This window comes from Lissotriton helveticus, chromosome 6, assembly GCF_964261635.1.
Source record: "Lissotriton helveticus chromosome 6, aLisHel1.1, whole genome shotgun sequence".
NCBI classification, from domain to species: Eukaryota; Metazoa; Chordata; class Amphibia; order Caudata; family Salamandridae; genus Lissotriton; species Lissotriton helveticus.
In genome coordinates this window covers 875924550-875948091 of record NC_136067.1, presented here as the reverse complement: position 1 = coordinate 875948091, position 23542 = coordinate 875924550, and the positions used below count along the sequence as shown (strand labels likewise).

Sequence of the window (23542 nt, the reverse complement as noted above, 5' to 3'; positions counted from 1 at the left end):
ATGTTCACAGATCAAAATATTTTTAAAAGGAAAACCCCGGTATGCAAACAAGGTATCCCCGGTGCTTAATTTGACCTGTTTATTTCTGGTGCTTATCCCTAGCACTTTTCATGAGCAACAGTTAAGAACACATTCATTTACAGGGAGATTAAGTGATTTCCCCAAAATCACAGGATGTAGAGCCACTTCTCGAACCGTGGGGCATATTATCAAGGGCTTTAGCGTGACTTTTTCCTGTTAAAGCGGCGATAATTTCATTGCCCTATTAGCAAGCTATCACTAACAGCAGTTAGCGACAGTTTGTAGGCGATAGCGAGCGGTTTGGGGCCCGCTTTGCATGTCAGCGATATTTATCACTAACTTTTTCCTGTTAAAGCGGCGATAATTTCATCGCCCTATTAGCAAGCTATCACGAACAGCAGTTAGCGACAGTTTGTAGGCGATAGCGAGCGGTTTGGGGCCCGCTTTGCATGTTAGCGATATTTATCACTGACGACATGCAAAGTGGGCGTACCCAACCTGTTAGCGACTGAAAGCAGTCGCTATCGCCTATTATCAATTCAGGCACAGCGATAAAAAAAGTGCAGTAAGCGCGAATATCGCCAAAAACTAACGCCTGCTCAGACCACTTCTTAACCTGTATATCCAATGGGAGTTAAATAATCAGGTTAAGACCCGACTGGCATTAATGCCTGAATATCTCTAAATTTCCAGTGATATTCACGCATTGAGCCGCCATCACCGGATATTTTATCGCATTTGAGATAAACGTTGCTAATAGCACCTTATCTCTGCGATAAAATCCGGCAATGCGCGGCGATAAAAAAAATATCGCTAAGCTCATTTAGCGATAAATATCGCTAGTTGTTGGTAATATGCCCCCTTGTTCCCCAGCTCCGAAGTCAGTAGCGCTGGCCATTATGCCACATCCTTTTCCCACTTTCACGGTTAGAAGTTGGTTCTGTTCTAGGCAGGGCTAACAGGAGATATGGGCTGGTGCAAGCTGCCTCCTAACTAGATCCGGGCACTTATTTTTGTTACAAATTAACCACTGGGATAGCCTCATAGCCCCACATGTACCCCGATAGCCTGTTCCAATACTAAAAACTGTAAATAGAGGATTCTTGAGTTTAACAAAAGCGCCCAACTACCAAACTTTGGTGGATGATAAACTCTACTTGAGCACAGCGCTCCTTTTCCAAACTGGTAAACATATTTTCATTGTTTCAATTTGTTTATGTGTGATATTTCATAGCCATATGTTTGACACTTCCAGAGACATTTTATAGAGACTAGATTCAAGCAGTGAAACCCCAGTAATGAGTAAAAAAACATAAAGTACCCCCCTTTTTATGCAACTTGGGCACTGCTTAAGAAAGTTCACTAACTCAGCTGTTGCGTTAAAAAATAATCATAGTGAAGGCATTGACAGGTAACAATTTTTCATTATAGTAAGCATCAATATGCTGCCAGCATTTTAAACTGATAGGGTTATGAAACAGGACAGACCCAGTGTCTCAAATGAGTAAAGTCCCATTGGGATCATCAGTTTATCAGTATATGGTGCAGAGAGGGTATGAATGGACATGACCTGTCTCAGACCCCCGGAGAAGCTGCTTTACAGGGAAGTGCCATTTATTTCTATTCAGTATACACAATTGCTCTGCAGGTAAGAGCTGGAATGGAACCAGCATGTTGCCTAACCACTGCCAAATTGTCAGTTTTCAGGCTCTACCTGAGTGATTGTGTGTTGGAGCTGGTCTCTCTGTGCTCCGAGGAATCTCAAGGCATAAGGCTCCGGAGTTACTACTCTAGTGCTTGTGGTACTACACCGAGCCACTGAGGTGCCTTTTATGGCAGATGGCTACATAGGGAGTACTGCTCACTGGTGACAGATATTCAGATAATTAAAGTTATCTGCATCATAGAGAGTAGAGGCAGCCGACTACCAACTTTGTGACATACAACATCTATCCATAACAACCACTGACCTCCGCTTGACCCATGGCAGACCCTTGGCAGACAAAGGCTACAGGGAACAAGCTTGGTGGTTGGGGGTATTTTGTCTCTGGTGTCCTGTAGTCCTTCCTACTATGGCTCTGGGAACTTGCCTAAATACACCCCTTCTGTACTTGACTTTCGAGTAGCGAGGGTTCACCGTTAAAAGCCAACCAGGTTGATGGTGCCGGGTGCAGAGGCTCGAAACTCAGCAGTTAATCAACCAAAAAAATAAATCCCTGTCTATCCCAGTGCCTGTCTTAATAAAAAGAGAAGAACCTTAATGTTGCTGGAAAGGAACTACTGAACGGTAATAGGGATTCTTTTACAGGATTTTATGATTCCACGGACGAGTACTACCTAAGTGATACACCATCTGCATAATGGTCTCTCCTAGTTCCTATGGTGCACCTCATATCTACAGTGTCCAGCCAAGAAAAAAGGTCATAGGCAACAATCAGTCACAAGGGCGATCAAACTCATTAAGCGCCGTCATGTTCGGCAACGCATAGGTCAGTTCTTTCTGATATTAAGTTAAAATGTGCACCGCTGCAATGTCAAATTTGCTGATGGCAGGTTTATCTTTATGAGTTCTATATACATTCTTTCAGTTTCCATGTTCTCAGGCCAGGTGGTACATGTACACAGAACAAATGTTTGGTGTGGTGCTGGTGGTGTGTTTGTTTGCATCATCAGTGGCAGTGTCAGCATCAGTAGTGCAGTACTACAAGCAGCAGACACTCTCCTTACTTGGGCTGCTGGTCTTTGGTGGTAACGGCCTCGGGCAGATCTTTTGCTTTGACAGCAACACGGCAACACGGGTTCTCAACGTGTTCACAGTAGCAGTTCCATTCACCCTGCAGGGGTGCAGACAGCATACTTATGTGGCTTGTATTTTCTTCTTGCAGTTCTCCTCATGTACTGCATAGGGAGATGAGATTACTCCTCACGACTTGGGTTGATGATAGCTTCAATCCCAGTGTTAAGTCTGCTCTTTTCAGTGCTCCACATGCTGAGAACATGCCTGGGATTTTCCTGGACAGACTCTCCTCCTGCAGGACTAGACACTTTCCTATTTGGATTGAACCTTCGTACTCATTTTCCAGATAGGGGATGTTGATCCAATATCTAAAGTCTTGGAACTGATTTTAGGTGGTACATATCAAATGTAGTTATCTGTCTACAGTGCTTACAAATCCCTTGTGCAAGGTGATGTCTCTCACTACAGGTAGTGATAAAGTTGGTGCAAGGCAAGTGTACAAAACACATGGGCACGATCAAGTGTGAAGTCTCTGAACCTGGCTGTCATCAGCCCTTGTGAAATATATATCTGTGAAAGAGAGAAGGCAGGCTCTGCCTAGAAACTTCCTCGATTTTAACAATTCAGTCTGCTAACTCACCCCTCTCACCTACCATCTACAAACATAGGACGGTTTAGAATGTCTATTGGTAGTGCTGTGTCTATCTTTCTTCTCTTTTGTGACTGGAACTCCATCCTCCTGCTTCAGGAATGCAACTAATACATTTCCACTGTCTGGGGAGCTACATTTCATCCTAGACCCTGTGCCATACCAGGGGACAATTCAAAACATATCTCACTGTTCCCAGAAATCAGACTTTTACATACAAGTCTTGCTACCACACATTGACCATACATATACAATGCGAACCCTCACATGGAACGCCTGTTCAAAGGTCTAGGTTACATCTAAAAAGAAGTTTACAGTAGTGGGGCCTGAAAGCCGCACTTCCTGTAAAACAGACAAAGAAGTCTGCTCAGGACTATTAATCCACAAGAGTACTTCAATGTCAGTAGAGAGATCACACTTGGGGGCATATTTACAAGAACTTAACGCCGCTGTAGCGTAAATTTTTTGATGTTGCGCTGATTTTTTTATCACCTTATTTACAAACTGCCACTAACAGCAGTTAGCAGCACTTTTTCAGCGAAAAACGTGAATTTTCAAGATCGCCAATTCTATTAGCGGGACTTAACGAAAACTGAGATGCAAGGTAGGCGTCCCTGTGAAAAAACCACACTTCGCGATATTTACAATGAAATTCCAGAACATCGATAACCCCCCAAAACTGCTGCTAACTCAAATTAGAGGCAGTGTTTTAAGAGCAGAAAATAGCGGTCTTAAAATTGGTGCAAACACTTGGGCCCACATATAACATGTCTGGTTGCTGGACAGCGCTGCAAGGAATATTGTACACTGCCCTGCGCTGAAACAAAAGGCCAGGAAGGCACCCTATCAATAAGATAGGGATCATTCCTGGGCCCCAATCATGAAAAGTTTCACTTCACTGCGATAAAACAGCCATTGGACACTTTTCATTGTGCCCTCCTTGCAACACCATGGCTGCGCCATGTTTGCTGTACTGTGCTCCCTGTTGCAATCAATGACAGATACATCTGACATCCTGACATCATGCATTACTGCAGTTGTGCTGCAAGAAATCAAAAGACACACAGTTGATGGACGGAATGCAGAACAAATCAAAGCATTCACCCCCAGTCAAGAGATCGGGGTTAAATCCATCATTTTTTTTCTCACCATGCCACCCAAGTTGTGTTGCAAGCATGACGCAGCTGGGGCCACCCTATCCCTATGGCACTGTGCCACCCTTACGCCTGACATGAGGCAGGCCTATATTTTTGACACAGTTGCATCCTAGAATTGTTGCAGTGAAATCTGATAGATTACACTGCACCACTCCTACAAGGTTTTGTTGCGTGGGAATGCACACCCTGCATACATCGTACCTGACGCAGGTATAATGTGGCATAGGGCTTTACAAGGTCGTGCATATACCTAGATGCATCACTTCATAAATCCGGCGCAATGTGGTGCAGCATTCACACTGCAAGTATGTCAAGAAAATGACACACCAGCAATGGTAAGCTGTCGGAAGGGGCTCATGAATAAGCCCCCCTGTATTTTTCCTCTACATTGACGAACTATGGCTGCCATGCACCAAAGCAGGCACCCTTGCGCCATGCTGCAAGGGTGACTGTGGTGCGGAGTTGATTGATCTGCAGTAAGAGACACCTACCTGCACAAAACCTATCAATACAGGGTATTTTCACTTTCACTGTGTGCTGCAGAATGCTGCACACATCACAAAAGTGAAACAAGCATTTGCAATGCAATAGGTCTCGCATTAGGAAAGTTTGAGCTATTGGAATTGTAAATGACAATTTTTTTATTTATGTGTTGTTTTTGAAAATAGCTAAATTAATAGCTTTATCATTTACAATGCCAATAGTTATAACTTTCGCAAATGTGACACCTTTAGCAGTTGTAATGCAATATGTGTTGTATTTACGTGACTTAGATGTATTGATATTACAAATAACAATGGCTTTTCATTTTTTTAAATAATTAATACTTAAATAAAAGTTATTGTAATTTATAATGGCAATAGCTTAAACATTTGTAAATAACTTTTGTGAATATTATGTTTAGTGTATTTTATTGTGACGAAAATCCAAGAACAGAAGTGAAATATTAAGATCTTTTTTGTGACATTTGTAATAAAGCTTGAAACATTGAGAGAACATATTTGAACCAGTTGTTGTTGAATGGTTGCACAGATTGATGTTGTGTTGTGGTGGCACTGAGTGATGTTTTGGTGGCGACGAGTGATGCTGTGGCGTTCAGTGATGCTGTGGTAGCGCATAGTGATGTTGCGGTTCCCCTGAGTGATGCTGTGGTGGTGCTGAGTGATGCTGTGGTGATGCTATAGATAGATGGAGTGAGTGCAATAGATAGATAGAGTGAGTGCGATAGATATATAGAGGGAGGTCGAGAGATAGAGGGAGGGCGATAGATAGAGGGAGGGCGATAGATAGATAGAGTGAGGACGATAGATAAAGAGAGTAAGGGCGATCGATAGAGTGATGGCGATAGAGTGAGTGCGATAGATGGACAGATAGAGTGAGGGCGATAAATAGACAGAGAGTGAGGCCGATAGATAGATAGAGTGAGGGCGATAGATGGCGATACCACATCATCCAGAAGACCATCATGTACTGTACTCATGTCTATTTGGCTGACAAATATAACCATTTCTAGCAGGTCTCAACTCACAACCAGGACATTGCCAGACGAGAGACAAAATCCAAGAATAAACTCTCAACACGTTAAAAGAACCCTTCCTCTCGACTCGTCCAACAACTCCCCTTCTTTGCGGCAAATGATCTATGACTAATCTAGGACACCAGCGAGGTACATTGCGCCACTACCTTCGGCTATGTTCTTGCTGTGCAGACACCTAAATACACACAGAACATCATCCTTAACAGAAGGAACAGTTCTGAGTCTGAAGCAATTGGATGCAGAAGTGGCAAAGAATAGGTCATCGAGATTTCAGCTTTTCCTTTGTAGGGCAGACTCGATCCCTGCACATTTGTAACAAATGCACGCTGATGCAGGAGTGGTGGCTGCAATAGGTGACTTCAAGCAGCAGGTTAAGGAGGATAACCATAGGCCCAGTCACAGCAAAATGTATTTGTGAACGGATTGTTTAAGATGTTATTAAGTCTTCATTCCCTTAAAAAACCTACTCCTACTGCTTGTAATTATAGAGCATAATAAAACCATACAAAATTATCAATAGGCTGTACTATGTTAAATAAAATAGTCAAGTTTTTTAAATCCACTGGGTATAGCAATATTAATTTAGTTTATTAGCGCTTTTAACCTAGGCACAATATAAAACAAGCTGCTTTTTGTCTCATTTCACCGTGGGTGTATCAAGTCCCTTGTAAGCTACATTGGCCGAGTTCACACTGCATTACTTATGGCACAGTCACAGTGAGAGAAAAGCGCAGGTGTGGAAGTGCATGCCCACATGCAGTGTGTTCTCACTTAAAAAACTATGCTTTCTCGATGACCTATACTCGTAGCAGCCAGCCTGGTCGGCACTTGGCCACATTCCTCATCTCAGGTAAACCACAATGCCTGCACCAATTTCTCAAGACAACATGGCACGAATGTAATATAACACTAAATTGTGTTCGAACCTTCCACTGCAGCTCTCTTTACTTAATCTAATTTAGAATTTGTGAGTTTCTCAAGCTTTAAAAAGCATGTCTGCAGGGAATCTCTGTTGCCGGAGACAGAGATGGGAGTTGCCTTCCTGGGCAGATGCCTCGTGATGGAAGCGACCATGTCCTGTCTGCTTGGGAGGGGGGGGGGGGGTGTTAAGGGTGCCAATATGTTCAGATGCAGTTCTTGTGTGCATGCGATGGGGCACCCAGACCCCGAGCAGTACCTGCCGGGTGCTTCGTGCAGTACTCCCCTGACACAGCCCCACGAACGTTCTACAGCAGCCGCTCCCTCTCAGACACCTCTGTGTGTCTGGTGCACGAAAAGAAGACGAGGCGGAAGAGGGGGCGCACACCTGCCCGGATACGCTGCACCAACTTACCTTCAGATCTGGTCTTTTTTAAGTATTAAGCACTGACTTTAAGTTTCGGGGGAGCGGGGGTGGGGGGAGAGGTAGTCGGTCCCAAAACCATCTCTCCAAAATGCGCAACTACCTTAAACAAGGGCTTGAACATAAGCCCCTCGGAATTTGCCCCTAACTCGTTACTGCTGCGAGCATAAAAATCACGACTCCCATTGCAGTGGCGGGCCGCGAGTAGCTGGAGCTACGGCTTCTGTAATTTTTATGCATACCAGAGAGGATGGAAGTCAAATGAGAAACTAGGTCGCGGTCAGATGGGCTCCCGAGGAACAAGTCTCTTCTTCAAAATTAAAAGGAGACGGGCTAACAAAGAATCAAGCATTTGTTGCGGGGTGTGACTGCGGGAGAAGGCAGCATGTAGCTTACGCAGAAAAGGATATCACAGATAGTTCCTGGCGCATAGAGGGCAGTCACTTTGGGGGCCACTGACAGGCCCCTGGTGTTTCCCCGAGGTGCTTGTGGTGGGAACGAGGGGTCGAGAGAAAGATAAAGACCCCAGCGCTAAGGAGCGAGAGAGCTCGGGTGATGCTAGACGCTACTGTTGGAAATGCAAACGTCAGACACTCACCACCAACCCGGAACCAGAGAATACAGGTAAGCTGCGCACGCTGCCACACACACTGCGCATGTGCGGCAAAGTTTTTTCATGCTCAGTGCGCATGTGTTGTTAAAACAAGAGCGCCGATTTGTTCTACGAAAGGATGGCTACAGGACATTAAACTGAGAGCACGAACTGGTGCGTGCGCCTAATAGTAACACTTACATTTTGAAGACCAGGTGATGCAGCGGAGATACCAGGAGAGTCGCGACAAAAGAGCCAGGTGAGGGGGTCGGGGGGGAGGGTGGCTGTGTGCATGTGTGCGTGTGTGTGTGTGAGCGCGTGTGTGTATGCAGTGTGTGCGTGCATGTGTGTGTGCGTGTACATGCGTGAGTGTGGCTGTGTGTGTATATGTGTTATTCACTTGCTGAGAATGTGGGATAGGAGAGGTGCACGGCGCCGGGCTGGGCGTGCGCGCCCATGAGGTGAAATCGCCGAGGGCTTGCGTGTGCACATCCCCTGTCTCAGATTCCCAGGAAATGGCCAACAATAGATACTTCGCTGGACGCAATGCTTCGCATTGCTACACCAGCTCGACCTAAAAAGAGGATTTTTTTTTTTTTTTTTAAAACCTTTATTGTGCAGAAATTGCTCACAAATACGGGCCTACAACCCATCGGGCCGGCCACCACAATTATAGAAGCACATTGGTCAGGACAGAAGCTCCAGCAGGGTACCACAGTAATCCAAACGGGAATCAAAGGCGAAAAGCCACAGAGCAACCACCACGAGCAGGATGAGAGAAGGTTGATTTTATAATAGAAGAAGGGGTATAGCAGAATAATGGCAATCATTAAGGTCCAGAGGGCCGTAGCGGGCCGCGAGCAAGCAGTAATATAGAACACAGGAAAATTAAAAAAGAACAGTTACATGTTAGCAAAGGCAGAACGTGAGTCCCACATTAATAAGCAATTGCAACCGCTGCCCAGCGCCCACCCACCACTACGAGAACACACAATGATACACAGAACGGAAAATAGGCTTGCAAAACAAAGAGCCCTCCGCTACAACAACCCAGGGGAGGGAAGAAAAGAAAAAAGGGGGGGGGGAAAGGGAAAGGACATCGGGGGAAAAAAAAAGGGGGGAAGAAAGAACGCGGCATCACAGCATGCGCCCCATGGCTAACAAAGCACTCAAAAATAGACCGGCACAGGGAACCCGTGGTAACAGGAGTAATAGATGCATAGTAAACCGCGACGGCGGGGAGACCAGAAGGCCCATGCTAGCAAAAAACACCCCAGGGGGCCCACATGCAGACACCGCGTCTCGAAAAAAGGGGATACATAAGAGCCATAGAACCAAAAAAGGAAAAAAAGGGGGGGGAAACAAAATGACAGACCACCCCCCCCACCCCGCACACCCCACCCTGCACCCCTGCAGAAGGCTATGGCCTACCCCCCCAGCAGCGTGCCTGTCGCCCTAACCAGAAACCCGAAATATAGAAGAGTTAAAAGTAAAGAAAGAACCACAAAGACAAAAAGAAGAAGGGGAAATAGGGAAACAACGATGGGAGAGGAGCCACATAATCAAAACCATCAGCTCCCACCCCCCCGTCCGAACATACTTAGTGCCCACGGGAAGATAGTAATTACAAGGATAAGTCCAGGAACATGAAGGAGAATCGAACATAGTCATACAGTCACAAACGGATCATCCGACCATACCGCAAAATAATAGTCCACCGAGGCAAGTTCATCTCAACCCTGTCCTCGTCTATCCAAAGCCGTAGGCATACAACGCACCAGGAACCAGATCATGAGGAACCAGAGGCGAATAGCAGGGAGTCCAATCGTCGATCCACACAAGTCATATCGATTTCGACCCAGATGAACAGGAAAAGACGGCAACCACCGCAGGTATTGCAGGCACAGTTCCGCCGACAATAGGAGGAAAGCCGTCTCGGCGGAGCAACCACAGGATCTTCGTGCGGCCATTCGAGGCAAAAAAGGAATGGGAGATCCAACGAGACCGGTCCGGACGGGACCCGGCCGGCGGACCCCCAGCACAGGGGAAATCACATGATGATTGAGAGCAGCGGGTATCCGTACACCCAAACAAGCGGTAGCCGCCGGGTCCACGACCTCCAGGAAAGTCCCAGCAGCACACAGCAGCGATGAAGCCGCACACACCGGAGGGGGCCCAGCAGGCCCGGCAAAATGATCATCATCCAGTCCAGCGATAGGTGCGGTCATAGAAGCACTCCAGGAGCGCAAGGCGGCGAGAATGTCGCCAAGCGTAGGCTCACCTTTACGGTATTCAGCAAACGTGCCATGCGGCGGACCAGCGTCGCCAGTCTCGGCCCGGCTGAGAGACAGGGAGCCGGCCGCCATCTTGGAAGCCCGGCGGGGCCGCGGCAATCTCCAACCCCCGTCCGGCCACAGGCGGGGTCACACAGGATACAGCCGACCACAAGCAGAGGCACCCCCAGGGCAGGAAGGCGGGCCACCAGGATAAGGAGGGTCGCCGGCTCCCCCACGCCACCGGCTCCGTTCTCCGAGTCCGGGCGGAGGGACTCAAAATGGCCGGACAGGAGAACAAAGGGGAGACGAGCCACATACACGGTCAACCCCCGTCCATGGAAGGCAGCGCCTCAACACCAGGCCGCAGGATCGCCGGTCAGGCCCGGAGAGCCGTCACCGGTCTAATTGCACATCGGCCTCTCCGACCGAGCCCACACCGCCACCAAGGGTCAGCTACAGCGCTCCGCCCCGCCCGGGCGCCGTCGAGGAGTTTCAGGCCCGCCCGCTCCGGAGGCCCCGAAGCGAACAAGGGCGCAGCTCAGGATCCGCGGCACCTAGGAACAGGCGGATCAGACGGTAAGTGCCAGCGAAATGTCGTAGTTCCATAGTCTACCAAAGAATACTTCCCGGGGCAGGATAAGACACAGGATAGACGTTCCAGGCAGGAAAGCGAACGGAGCCGAGCTAAAACGCGGCCATCACGGACGCAAGCTTGGCTCCTCCCAAGAGGATTAATGAATACATTTATCCTTGTAGCGCCTCCCAAACGTCACCCTTGGGGAGTTATTAGATTCTAGCGCATTCCGAAGGTTTACAGTCTCTCGTAAACCTGGAAATGCCTCAGATTCCATTGGTTTGGCGTGGGAACCTACACAGCAACACCCAATGAACCAGTGGTGGCTCCTCCGCTATGGCGGAGGAGCGTCGCCTCACTGCTTTTAAGCAGTACGAGAAGTAGAAACATAAAATGATAATATCTTTCAGTTAGCAGGACAGGGGAGGAGTGGTTTGTCCACTCCCAAGTGCGCAATGACTGTTTTATCTGCCCTATCGGGCTGCCAAAACCAGTCATGTGCACTTTCCCCATTCTCCACGCAGGCTACATGACAGCCTGCGTAGTGAACATGAACAGGCCTCCATTCCCTGGTGGAGCATCGAACCAGGAAGCTCAAAACCAATCACAATGCTGCATTGCAGCGTTGTGATTGGTCAGTGGGGCCTGGCTGTGACTCCTGTTCCTCGGGGAGAGCAGGAGCAGAGACGTGGGACCTAGTGGTTTGCTAAGTTATATATTATTTTATTTATCATTTATAACACGCACCCTCCAACAACTGCGACCACTGGCGACTCCCTGCACCCACCCTCACCCCGCCACCCACAAGCCATGCAAGCGGCCACTGCATGGAATGCATTTTTCACACTGTTTACTGTGTGAAAGGGGCATATATTTACAAGTCCATGAAAAGCCACATAAAGTAGCTTTGCGTGGCCTTGAAAACATGCTGTGGCACATTGCGCAACCTGAATGTCAAACATGTGACGTCACAGCATTGCTAGAGTTCCACTAGGATATTTGAGATCCTCCCACAATTCATACTTGGCAAGGTCAACGACACCAAGGACCTCATGCCATTGCAGCTTGGACCACCACCACCCCTGACATGCATTGCATACCTGGACAACTGCTCTGTTCCCTTTGGGTGATGAATGGACCTGATTCCCTCTAACTGCTGACCTCGGTAGACCGGAACTTCAGCAACAGGAAGCTGGAGCACACAAACCGCCGAAAGTCAAAGACTCTCCGGAGCGGTCTGTAAACATAGAAGAAGGGGAGAGTCACAACCAGTCAATTGGGGAGCGTTCAGGGAAAGTGTCGGGATCCTGTCTCTGAGTGTGATTGTGCATCATCAGTGCTGCATGCAGCTCCTTCAGCCCCTCTTGTACAACATGCTGCAAATTGGGGGTGGCTTGTAGTTGTGTAGGGGATGCCTGCTCCTCCTACGCCTCCCAGTACAACTGGCTCCACGAATGACAGTTCGTTACACAGACCCTTCACTCCCTATCCCCAGCACCTGAAGACCAGTAGATTGCAGCCAAGTCCAGCACTGTTCAGCGGTGTCAATGATTTGCATGTCAACATATGAGATCACTATCAGCCTTTATAGGTAGAGGAGGGAGTATTTGATGCCCAACTCTGGGAGGCATTGCTTAACTATTAGAGATGAGCCCCTCTGCTCCCTTGTGGCGTAGTCAGAGCAGAATAAAACTGTTGCGTTATCCACTTTCACCTTCCCCAGCTTGCGTACCTCTCTCAGGACAGCATCATGATCTGTGTACGAGGCAGAAGAGAAAGGGTCTAGGACCTGTACCCGAAAGTATGCGACTCGCCAGCACCACAAAAAGGAATGGGGAAAGTGCACCCACTGGCAGTAGGTCACACAACCATGTCTCAGTAGATGCCACTGCATCAGCCCCTTCTGCTCCCTCTGGCAGACCCAACACCCTCGAGTTGTTAAGCTGGGAGCTGCCATCCACATTCTCCGCTGTTCTTTCCAGTGACTTCACATGTACCTCCAATTCTGCACTTAGGGTACTCGGAGGGACTTTGGCCAGTTCTTGCTCATTGCTGTGTACTTTGTAAGTCAGCTTGTGCTGATCTGCTTGGTCCAGGGTGAAGTCAACTGTGATTTTGTTAATGCGGCCCTCAAAGGAAGTGCTCGCTTGTTTGAGGGAGGTACCCACTGAAAGTACAGTCTAGTTTGTAGTCCAGGCTGTTCACTATCACCTGCCCCAGCAGCCACCGATCCCCAGCCACTTGGTTCACCGACACGAAGGAGCGGCCAATTGTTTACGATGCCCCCATCTGCAGGTGGGCCATCATTGCCTCAGACTACCAGGCAATATGTATGACATGAGGTGCAGTGCAGTGTGGCCAGCATGGCCTGCTCCTCTAGTCAGGTGTATGCTAGCCAGGAATCTTTGTTCAGGTGGCACCAATGGAAATCCCTCGTACACCTGAGAGCTCACTACAAGGAGGCGACGAAAGGCAGCAACATCCGGTCGCCTCCTCCAATATAACTAGATTCTGTGCTCCCCAGCACCCCAGTGAGGGATGGCAGATCAAGAGGTGCACCCAAGTGCCTTGTCCTGAACCGACCCCGTGCCCCTGGCACCCGCCGCCTCCAACGGCCGATATCAGTCACTAGAACCAGTTAGTGGAGTCCCCTACCAGTCTTGTGCCGTGCCCTCTGTGATGTTGGTCGGCCGCAGCACAGGGACTGCTCAGGGCACGGTGTGCACCTCCCACTGACGCTAGGCTTGGGCCCGACTCAACTCCCGGGCCTGTTCAGCCCTGTGTCTCACCTTCTCCAGACCTCAACATACAACACCGAGGCTCAGTCAGCTGCACTCTCTCCGAATCTGTGACTTAGCTAGCAGTAGCCTCAGCCAGGCGGAATTTCACAAGCCTGGGTACAGCAGAGGCCGTTAAGTCTGCTGGGGAACCTCCAGATTCAGGTTATGCAAAAGGGTCCTCTTAGGCGTGAAGTCGCAGCGCTCCTACCACACAAGTTCAGCGCAGCTCAGGGGCCCCATCCTCCACAGGGTCCACTAGCACCACATCTTCCGGCCTGTGATGCAAAGAGGTGCAGCCCAACACTGGCAATCTCCTTCGTGTGACCTGGTGTAGTGGTAGCGTGTGTTATGCAATGCAGACCTCCCTATGTCGGGGCGCAGGGGCACTTCTACTGATCACAGCTCCAAGGGGCTCCAGGTGGTCTTCTCACACAGGACAGCAACGTGTCTCCATGCGACCTGCCAAACTTCGTCCCCAGGTAAGGGCGATCGGCTACGCCTCAATGTACACACCATAGCCCACAAGCTTAGGCCCGATGCGGTCCGCCTCCACTGTCAAGCCACAGCAACTCCATACCACCGTTGCCTCCCACTCTGGGTCTCAGACGCAGGCCCAGTGAGGCCTCTGGTCCCAGCACACTGTCCGCGCCTCCAGGCATTGGCTACTATAGTGTTTTAAGGATGGCGCTATGAAAAGTGCTGCGCCACTTTTCAGAAAAGAGGCCCTGATTCTGCATTTCCTCTTCCCCTGGGACTCTGGCTGGTCATCCTGGTTGTTGGGGGGGGGTGAGGGGTGGTGGTTTGTAGACCTGTGCTGAACATGACCCTGGCTGCTCCATTCTAAATTCCATTGTTTTTCTTTTCTTTTTCTCATTTGAGGTGTATTTATAGGTTATTTTTGCCTCTTGAGGTTGAAAAGTGCTGTTGGGCTGACTAACTTTATTTTTCATGCTGCTAATTGGCCTTTCATCACTTTACTCTCGCTAACATAAAAAATGTTATCGCGTTGACGCTAGTGTTAGAGGCAGTATTTACCTCAGCTAGCTGATACTGTCGCCAGGTAGCGACGTATTGTAAATACACTGGTACCATGGAGATAGTTGTCAGCGATACAGGGCGATTAGAAAATTACCGCTAACTAACGCAAATGATAGTTAGTGGCATTTCTTGTATATATAGCCCTTGGTGTGCTCGACCTCCAGGTCACAGAACAAGTTCAGGATCTTGACTTTACCATGAACAGGCCTTGGCATTAGTGCACATGCAAGATTAACTTTTTAGCTGGGCCAAAAAAACATTGTGATACCAGATTCATATGCTTTCCGGCCATGCAAGGCAGGGCTACATGCCTGTTTACCATGTAGGGAACTTTTCCATCCCCACATCCCCCAATCAAATGTTTGGGTGGCAGAAATTCATATTAGCTAAATGCTGTCTGTCAGAGTCTTCCCCAGCACAGTGTTGATTAATGTTTTACACACACTGCACACACACAGCCCCTGGTTACGAGTATAGGTGCTATTTATCAGACCTGATAAATAGCTATACCGGGCATGCTTTATTTTCGGGTAAGATAAATAGCACCTATTATGAGTTTCTGTGGAATAACATGTGGATTTTGGTGTTTAATGCATCAAAATCCGCATGCCACGGTAAATGCCAAAATGTTGGTATTTAATGCATCCGATAATTTAAAAATGTGTGACAAAATGGCCCAGTGTGGGAATGTGAGATTAACTGATAATTTGTGTTAGTCTAATCTGTGATGCATGGTACTAGACAAGCCTGGTAAATTCGAATGTAGCTGAAAAATAAATAAATGTGCGTAATTGGTGCTGTTATTTGATGGGTAGATTAAATGGCTAACCTCGGGTTAAACTTGAATTACAAAAGGAAGTAAACTGTTCCTCGCCTTTAAATCGAGGCTTTGGCCGCCTTGTGGCTTCTCCTCGTCTAAGAAGCAGAGCAGACTGGATGCAAAGCGGCTCTGCTGCTCGTTAATCTTACCAGGACTCTGAGTTTGTCCCTGCACAGCCGCTCAGAGGAGAGAGCCCTGGCGGTAAATCACCTGCTGCTCCCCCTCCCCAGGGACATCAACACAGGCCTGGAATCCACGTTCTGAAGGTTGATTACGTGTTTCTCTAATAAAGCTCAATTAAAGTGACATTTTCATTTTTCACAGGTATGAATTGTGCAGCCTAGATGGTTTATTTTATCGGCCCTTACATGCTGCCTAGTTCTCCATTGCATTATGTACAGCTGTATTTATGCTCCATACAACGTGTAAATTGCCTCCTCTTTTGGAGTATTTTAAATTGCATTATTTTTGTTTTTTCTTGGTTCCATTAGAACATTAGTGTGTGATACTATCAGCCACCCAGGCTTTTGAGCCAACAGCACTTTGCATTCAGAGATTTTTGAATCTATGTTTTAATATGAGTGCCCAGATTTACAAAAAATGCATGCAATGCTCCCTAACAACTAAAGATGATGTGTTGCGTTACGTAAAAATGAGAGAGCAGAACAACTTAATGCCTACCAAGACATGCCAACAGGCCCGGCTCCAGGAATTTTAATTTGGGTGGGCCAAGGGTGCATTTCGGTGGGCCACTGCGGGCTTGATTTGTTGCATATATGTCTAGGCAGACCTGCTTCAGGGTCCTCCTTTATCTCTTCTTAGTCCTACGAGGCCCAGTACAACTCACTCTTTTCCAAACCTCTTTTTAATGTTATTACTCTCAAAAAGTGTTTTTTCCATGTAGTGTTCCTTTGATGGGAAGAGGAGGTTTCTGAGGTGGGAGTATCAGGCAAGTGACACTTCTCTGGCTACCTCTGTGCGAGCCTTCAGGGAGAATCCCTCTTCATTACTACCTCCACCTGACCACAGACTCTGCAACGCACTCCCTTACAGGCTTGATTATCCACTATTCCTCTCAAGTGCACCTTATCTCACAGATGACCTTGGGCCCCAGCTCCATATCAGGCACCCTCGGGCTCCACTTTCATTTTTCACGGTAAAAACAGTAGTAAAATCACCTTCATACTTAAAATATTGAATATAACAGTAAATATAATTAGCACGCAATTTAAAGAATGTTCCACAGTTGCCCTTATGGCCTGACGGCTAATTAAATAAACAAAAACAGAAAGGCCATGACAGCGCTGATGCAAAAGTCTTTTTTGGCACTGCACCAATAACCACTTTCTCCGTAAATACCTTTACTACCACCTTCCAACAGTGCCCCTCATCCCTCCATGGCCCCCCTATTGACCTCTTCCTCAGATTCCCTCACTGCTACATGCCACAAGTGCCCCTCATCTCCTCATAGCCCCTCCCCCATATGACCTCCTCTTCGGATTCCCTCACTGCCACCCTCCACCAGCGCCCCTCATCTCTCTGTAGCGCCTCACCATCATGACCTCCTCCTCAGACTCCCTCACTACCACCCTCCACCAGTGCCCCTCATCTCCCCATAGCCCCCCCATTGACCTCCTCATCGAATTCCCTCACTGCCACCTTTCACCAGTGCCCCTCATCTCTCTGTAGCCCCTCCCCCATGACCTCCTCCTCAGACTCCCTCACTACCACCCTCCAACAGTGCCCCTCATCCCTCCGTAGCCCCCCCTATTGAACTCCTCATCGGACTCCCTCACTACCACCCTCCAACAGCGCCCCTCATCTCTCTGTAGCGCCTCGCCATCATGACCTCCTCCTCAGACTCCCTCACTACCACCCTCCACCAGTGCCCCTCATCTCCCCATAGCCCCCCCATTGACCTCCTCATCGAATTCCCTCACTGCCACCTTCCACCAGTGCCCCTCATCTCTCTGTAGCCCCTCCCCCATGACCTCCTCCTCAGACTCCCTCACTACCACCCTCCAACAGTGCCCCTCATCTCTCCGTAGCCCCCCCTATTGAACTCCTCATCGGACTCCCTCACTACCACCCTCCAACAGTGCCCCTCATCTCTCAATAGCCCCCCTCTATTGACCTCCTCATCTGAATCCCTCACTACCGCCCTCCACCAGTGCCCCTCATCTCTCTGTAGCCCCTCCCCCTCATGACCTCCTCCTCAGACTCCCTCACTACCACCCTCCATCAGTGCCTCTCATCTCTCCCTAGCTCCTCCCTCCACCCATAACCTCTTCCTCTGATTCCCTCACTACCACCCTCCTTTAGTGCACCTCATCTCTCCCTAGTTCCTCCCTCCACCCCATGACCTCTTCCTCGTATTCCCTCACTGACACCCCCCATCAGTGCCCCTCATCGCTCCATAGCCCCTCCCACTACCTTCTCCTCAGATCCCCTCACTGCCACCCTCCACCAGCGCCCCCATCTTTACGTAGCATCTCTCTCATATGCATTTCATTTGTTGTATAGTGCTAATCATATCAGTGTCAGTACATTATACAGAGATAATGAATCATACAAGTATGTAAATCAGTCTCGAGGGAATGTCACATAAGCCAATGAGGATTACAAGGTGTAGGAATCACGTGTCATTCATACTGGTGGGCAGTATATTTTAAGAGTGTTTGGTCTGGGGAAACACAACCGTAGGATTTAAAGAGTATTCCATGGGGGGTCAGATTTACTGATAATAATGTATATCTGCCCAAACATACTCATTTTTAGCAACATTAGAATGATGAAAGACTGGGGAAGTGCTAACTATATCACAATACAAAAAAGCGAAGTTCTAACTATACCATTCATGTTTGTATGCAGCTCTTTGGTGACAGTTCATTGGTCACTGTCCTATGTTAGGATTCTAACTTCTGAACTGCAAGTAACACAATGATCTCTGTGACTAAGGCAGTTACCCACTGAGCTATCCACATAAAATACAGCTCAGCTGCATTTAAAAACTACTAACAGACAAATTATTGCACTTCAGCAGGATCATTACTCACCAGCTTTATCTGGGCATTTTGTATTGTCTTATTGTTGTCCTGCATCAGCTATGATAATGATAAAAACTGTTTAAATGAAGCACACACGAAGTATGTGTCCTGCTGGGCCTGTGTAGATTTAAAAAAGAAAAACAATTTAGTAACACATTCTCTTACCTACTCCATTAGTCAAACTTTGTGTCACAGCCTGATGTGAAGCTGCTGCAGGGGTCAGGAAAGGTGACTAGGAATAAACAAACTTCTTTTCTCCTGTGCTGCATAGAAAAAGAAATATCAACGCAGCAGGACAGTAGGCAAAGGTTACCAAAGGTTACCATTGTCAAAGAAAGGAGTTGTGCCTTTCACCATGCAGAGATGAAGTGGTGAAAAAATAAACACAGCCTCCTTGATATGTAAATGGTCTTTTAAAGACATGTGAAGTACTTGCATGCAGCTGCAATAATCTCTAAAACTGTCTGTGTGTGTGTGCCCGGGAAGCTGTCTCAGCCCAGGCTGACACACACGACCTGTGTGTTGCACGCCTGCATTCAAGCCCTCAATGCGAGGGCCAAGGCTCCTGTTTGGGTGAGCCAAGCTCATGTTTGGGTGGGTCTGGCCCACCTGGCCCACCCGCTAGAACCGGGCCTGCATGGCAATGTTTTCTTCCCTGCCTTCGCTTGCACACTTCAGGCTGCCATACATCAAAGCACATACTCTTGTGCGTTAGTGCAAGGATTTGTGTGTCCTGTAAGGAAAAGTTTTTTTGCTGGAATGGGATCATTTCAGGACACAAAATATCCTTCAACTATTTTCCTGCTTTGTACGTGAGCTCTACAATGCAGCACGCATGCAAAGTTGGAAAAACAAGGAGAAACATTGAAAGCATTTCTCCTCAGAATGCCTGCCTCGAAGAGGATTAAGATTTTGGCACACATCCATGTCTATGAATTTTTGTAGCTAGGAATTTGCATCAAAACTCAAAGGTAGGAATGCCCATGTAACACCCACAGAATGCCCCCTTGACGCAAAGCAACACATAGCAGTGCATAGCGTATTGTTGCGTTACTTTAAGAAACTAGCCAATGCAAATTCTGATTTGAGTTGGATAGCAAATATCAGCATAACACTCGGAATCAAGTGTGTACAAAGCATTAGCAAATCTGGCCCTAAATGTCAAACAACAAGTCCTTGATTAAAATGTGCTATTTGGTAAAAAAGCAGAAGTGGCTGAAGGTGGCATAGCAAGCTTTGTGATTTCCACAGCGATAGCTGCAGTGAGATGGGAAAAATGGAGCAGAAAGGGAGCAAAAGCATAAGAAAATAACACATATTTGGAGGCTAGCCTTTAGGGAAATCCTTGGCGATTGTCTGACGCAATATCGGTAACAAAAATATCCTTAAAAATATCTGGGACACAAATATAGACTTTATATACTTCGCATGGAAAGTCAAAAATATTGACATAAAAAATATAGAAGACCAGAATATCACCAAAACTGGGTAAGTATATGGAACGTTAACTACTATATATTGTATAAACTCTAAAACATACAGCATATTAACATATTAACTTTAAAAATAATATTGCATTTAAAAATGCTTTTTAAAAAACGTATTATAACATACAAACTAACAACAAAAATATATACTTTACAATTAAAGAAATTATATTATAGTGAGATAATAAAACATATAATTTGTAAAAAACAAATAATAAAAAATACTAATAAAAAGAATTATAATAACATACACCAGGATAACACAATATTACAAAGGTATATAATAGCGAAATTAACAAATAAAAGAATGAAAAAAAATACAAAAATTAAATCAGTAAAATAATTTACATCAAATATATATATATTCTAGCGATAATCTGGAATGAATGCCCAGCATTCAGCGGGGCAACACTCAACAGGTTCGATGTACCACAAACAAATCCTATGATAATCTTTCATAATCAACAAAATTGAAAGTGTGCACCATACCAAGAGTGAGTATAGTACTATATACTATCTATCTATCTATTTATCTATCTATCTATCTATCTATCTATCTATCTATCTATCTATCTATCTATCTATCTATCTATCTATCTATCTATCTATCTATCTATCTAACTATATTCACTGAAAAAAACAAAAGGTACAGAGACATTATAGTTATGTTCAGATTTTATACCAATCAAGAAACTATAATTCATGCTCTAAGGTAACTATAGCTTGCGCCCCAACCATGCACAGTTTTCTCATTATTTAATTTCACAGCAAATGTTGCAGTGATATTATCAATGAAGTCATAGAAGATGTCATGAGTGAAGTAAAATTGTTGTGTGTTTCCTGCATGACCCATTGTAGTTTTCCCTATGTTAGACTAACTGTGCACTTTGTAGGCCTCATTTTCTTTTTAACAGATGTTACTACATAAATACGCTTGCTTTGTGCTAGAATGTACTTTCACATGGAACCTGCATCTGTTTTTCGGATTCTGTTCTGTTACCGCGATCCTTGAGTGGGTCGAGAGTTTTGGGTTCTGTGGTGCCAATTCACTTGTTTCTTTGGTAAGGTTAGGAGAGCAAGTGAGGCGCTATAGCTAGTCAGAATCGGGCTCATAGATACTGAGGTAGTATGGTGTGGCAGTTCTACTTTGGGCGCGACTGCGCCGCGAGGGAGTCTCAAGGACATAAGGGGCATATCATAGCCCAAGACTCTGTGGCTACATAAGCTGTGTTTTAGTCAAAATTTGACCTAAAACTAACGGACAATCCAATTTTGAACACTGCTATTGCTCTATCCTTACAGAATAAATAATAAATGAATCCTCATCTTTGAATACCCGACATGGTCCACTGCTTAGTAAGGAGATATAACATACCTGAATGCCCCACGACAAGACTCTGACGGATTTATACCACTTTTTTGGTAATTCGTGCTAAATAGTGTTTGAAGCCTTGAAAAAGTTTCTAGGAAACGAAACACGTGTGGGCTGCTGGTACAAAGCTTGAAATGAGGATTGCCACATCAAAATGATCATCCTGATTATATTGTTAATGTTTTCAACTCTGTAATTCTGACATATACTGATAATAAATTGGTACTGGAGAGTACAATATTCATGTCCTGCTGGTACTTTGAATCTATTTGCTCTAATAACTTTAAGAATTGACACTAATTTGAATAGGAGTGCAGAGGTTTGTCTTTGTTTGAGAGTGAAAGGATGTTTGCTGTTACCACGATCCTTGAGTGGGTCGAGAGTTTTGTGTTCTGTGGTGCCAATTCACTTGTTTCTTTGGTAAGGTTAGGAGAGCAAGTGAGGCGCTATAGCTAGTCAGACTCGGGCTCATAGATACTGAGGTGGTATGGTGACTCAATCCCTACATACTGATGTTCTATGGTCCTAAACATAGTGCTGTTCAAGACCAGAATCCCTGCAATAATATGTGGGGTAATTAGCGGTGCATGGTGAGGGTGTGAGTTATAGTTACCTTAGGGCACAAGTTATATTTACTTGAGATAACTATAACTACAGCTGCTGAATTTCTATGGTTTTGTGTGTGTAAAATCTGAACCTAACTATAACGTCCCTGTAACCTTTGTTTTTTTCAGTGAATTTCTAAGGTTTTTTAAATGTTATTTCCTAATTATAATGTCCATGTAACTTTTGTTTTTCTTCAGGGAATTTGTATGTTTTTTTAATGCTATTTCTTAACTATAACATCCCTGTAACATGGGTGTGTGGGGGGTGTGTGAGTGGGCGTTTGAGTGGTTGTGCATGTGTATAAGTGGGTGTGTGAGTGTGTGATGGGTGTGGGTGCATGTGTGACTGGCTGTGTGGGTCTGTGAGTGGGTGTGGGAGTAGCTGTGTGGGGGTGCGAGTAGGTGTGTGAGTGGCTGTGTGAGTGTGTGAGTGGTTTTGAGAGTCTGAATGGGTGTGTGAATGATGAATGGGTGTGTTAGTGGTTATGTGGGTGTGTAAGTGGGTGTGTGAAAGCTGTGTGGGTCTGTAAGTGTGAGTGGAATTGAGGGTCTGGGAGTGGGTGTGTGAGTGGGCTGCATGGATGTGTGAGTGGGTATGGGGAAACAACCTTTACAATGCAATTTTCCAACGCACTACATTACAACGAAACTTTTACAATGCAACATCCATTACAACGCATGCCATTACAACGCAACAATTACAACGCATGACATTACAACGCATACCACTACAACGCATGTCATTACAACGCAGACATTACAACGCATACCATTACAACGCATAACATTACCATCCAACACTTACCCTACTGTTGCACCCCCTGGAGTTAGAATATTAATTTTTACCCCAACACTATCCAATTCTTACCAAACATGCAATGTAATGTTATGCGTTGTAATGGTATGCGTTGTAGAGGTAGTATGCGTTGTAATGGAATGCGTTGTAAAGGTAGTTTTAAAAAAATGGTTGTAATGGAATGCGTTGTAATGGATGTTGTGTAGTAAAAAATGCGTTGTAAGGGTATGCGTTGTAAAAGTATGCATTGTAACGTCATACATCCGTGGGTATGTGAGTGGCTGTGTGTGTGTGGTGTGTGTGTGTGTGTGTGTGTGTGTGTAGGTGGGTGTAAGTGGTTGTGGGTGAGTGGGAGGATCTGTGAGTGAGTATATTTTTTTATTAATTGAATCAACCCGAATTCTGGAGGATCCAGGGAAGATCTGAGGAGGCTCCGTGGATCCTCGAATGCTAAATAAAGAAAGGTTTTTGGACAATTTCTTGCCCATGAGGGGTCCCTCGCAGACCCCTCTATTTGTCACATGAGCTCAGAGTAGCTCTACCCGGACCCCTTCCATCAATTAAACATTTTTTTTTTTTTATTGATGACAGCTTCAACACTTTACAAACATATTGCAGATCAATGCATCACGGAGTACATTTACAATGCATCATGTTTTAACATTTCCAAATCTATGGTGTTCTATCTGTTGATATAGTACTTGACCAGTGT

At 46.2% G+C, this 23542-nt stretch overlaps 1 long non-coding RNA gene across 1 annotated transcript in view; it reads right to left on the bottom strand.

The window, feature by feature from the left end:
* Positions 1-18680, bottom strand: part of LOC144761566 (uncharacterized) — a 111160-nt gene extending 92480 nt beyond the window's left edge. Inside the window, exon 1 of the long non-coding RNA XR_013595790.1 lies at positions 18580-18680. This is a non-coding gene — a long non-coding RNA (uncharacterized LOC144761566). The remainder of the gene's footprint in view (positions 1-18579) is intronic.
* Positions 18681-23542: the final 4862 nt, after the last annotated feature.